General features: G+C 32.7%; 1 protein-coding gene across 1 annotated transcript in view; it reads left to right on the top strand.

Moving 5' to 3' along the window:
• The window catches only part of LOC107684521 (solute carrier family 12 member 9-like), a 44,254-nt gene that overhangs the window by 31,126 nt on the left and 10,628 nt on the right, over positions 1 to 2,500 (top strand). The gene's annotated exons all lie outside the window — the stretch shown is intronic.

Raw genomic sequence — 2,500 nt, 5'->3', positions numbered from 1 at the left:
ACTTTCAAATGAGTTCAGGAATAATAGAGTGATTGTCAATCAGCTCACTTCTATGAATATGGTTATTTTTAGTCTTTGTGTGCTTTTAGTTATAAACGTGTTCCTCCCACATTCATATTTGCCACTCCTGCATCTAGAATGCCCCGCCCACATCTAACATGCCCCTCCCACACTGAGCGCCACATTTAAAATGTCCCCGCCCACATTCAGAATCTCTTTTGCCATATTTTAATGGTTCTTCTGAAGGCAATTCTTTGTATATATATAAAAAATTAAAAAAAAGGACCGAAAAAAGGTCCAAGGAGAAGTCGAGAGAAAAAACATATCAAAATAAATAAATAATAGAAATAAGATTCAAATAAATAACAATTCTATTATAATAAAAAAATAAACATTGTAAAAAATGTTAAAGATTACAATAAAAAAATGATTACAATAAATGTATAAAAATGAGTTTCAAATAATAAAAATGAGATCTAAATAAACAAATAATAGAAATTAGATTAAAATATAATTAGATTAAATAATGAGAAATTAGAATAAAATATATAAAATTAAAAAGATAAAAATTAGATAAAAAAAATGATAGAAATAAGATTAAAATAAAAATTAAATTAAATAATGAGAAATTAGATTAATATAAATATATAAACAAGATTTAAATAACATTGAGATCAAAATAAATAGAAGTAAGAATAAAATAAATAAAAATTTGATTAAATAATGACACGTGATTAAAATAAAAAAAATTAGATCATAATTTTAAAAAAATTAAAGGATTAAAATATAAATATAAAATATAAATTTAAAAATAAATGTAAAATAATACTTCTATATTAATAAACGTTATTAATACAATTAAATAATTGTACAATTATTTGAACTAAAATTAAATTTAAAAATGATTTAAAGGGGTCATATGATGCTGCTAAAAAGAACATTATTTTGTGTATTTGGTGTAATGAAATGTGTTTATGCGGTTTAAAGTTCAAAAAACACATTATTTTCCACATACTGTACATTATTGTTCCTCCTCTATGCCCGACGGAAATGTTACGCCCCTCACCATACTGTTGATGCCGTGTCCCGGCCGGAGCGACGAGACAACATTAAAACCCATTACAAATGAGGCATTTGTTGCATCCAGTGGGGACATAATTACTGATTATAATGACTTATACTGTCTTTTTACGCGTTGCGTTGCATTGCATCGCGTAAACATAAAACTCTGTCTGCATTTGTGATCGGAGAAATGACAAGCAACAAGTGCTACTCTACTGCTCAAAACTCGCGTTTGAATCATCACTGGCAAATCGTTTCTATGAAAAGGTACTTACGTGAGTCAGAACAGCCGGCATTGTAGTCTAGCGTTACTCTCCCAGGATCAGTAAACAGTCCTCCATAAAATGTACTGCACACATCTGGATATTTGGGTTAAACTGTTCTGGAACAGTGTGGTAAATACAACTTAACCACTGATTTGTAGTCGTGTCCTCTTGGAAGACCAAACAAAGTAGTTTCGCTTTCACAACGAAAAACACAGCGGCCTAGCGTGAGCCGAAGCCCCGGCTTAGCGTGCGCTGAGGCCGGGATAGAGTGAGCTGAGGCCGGGCTAGCGTGAGCCGAAGCCCCGGCTTAGCGTGCGCTGAGGCCGGGATAGAGTGAGCTGAGGCCGGGCTAGCGTGAGCCGAAGCCCCGGCTTAGCGTGCGCTGAGGCCGGGATAGAGTGAGCTGAGGCCGGGCTAGCGTGAGCCGAAGCCCCGGCTTAGCGTGCGCTGAGGCCTGGATAGAGTGAGCTGAGGCGATACATTTATAATGTTTAATTTTTATATTTTCAGTTATCATTGTAATTTTTGTTTGTTCTTTACCGTTTCTTTTTGTATAAAATATGAAAATCAACAAAATACAATTTGCTTTTACTTTAACTGCCTTCCAATCTTCACTCAATTGCTTTTTTATTTTTATAATTTTTTTTAAGTAAATTAAAAAAGACAAAAGCACTTAACATAATAAGTCAAACTTAAACTAAATATTACAATGAAAACTGAAAATATGACCTGTGACATATAAACTTGCAATTGTGATAAAAAAAAAAAAAAAAAGTCAAAATTTCGAGATGAAAGTAATTGCCATCAACTTCTTTATTTTCGGACACGTGCTTCCATAAGTAACACATAGAAATAAATATGACATTTTGAAGTACAAAGAACTAAATAGTATTTTCTTGTACAACACTCCCAATAATCTTTTTAATCATATATACAGTATCTCACAGAAGTGAGTACACCCCTCACATTTTTGTAAATATTTTATTATATCTTTTCATGTGACAACACTGAAGAAATGACACTTTGCTACAATGTAAAGTAGTGAGTGTACAGCTTGTATAACAAGCTGTTATACAAATAACTCAACACACAGCCATTAATGTCTAAACCGCTGGCCACAAAAGTGAGTACACCCCTAAGTGAAAATGTCCAAATTGGGCCCAAAGTGTCAA

Source organism: Sinocyclocheilus anshuiensis, unplaced genomic scaffold (genome assembly GCF_001515605.1).
Source record: "Sinocyclocheilus anshuiensis isolate Anshui unplaced genomic scaffold, SAMN03320099.WGS_v1.1 scaffold2917, whole genome shotgun sequence".
Lineage (NCBI taxonomy): Eukaryota > Metazoa > Chordata > Actinopteri > Cypriniformes > Cyprinidae > Sinocyclocheilus > Sinocyclocheilus anshuiensis.
This window is presented reverse-complemented; position numbering and strand designations above follow the sequence as displayed.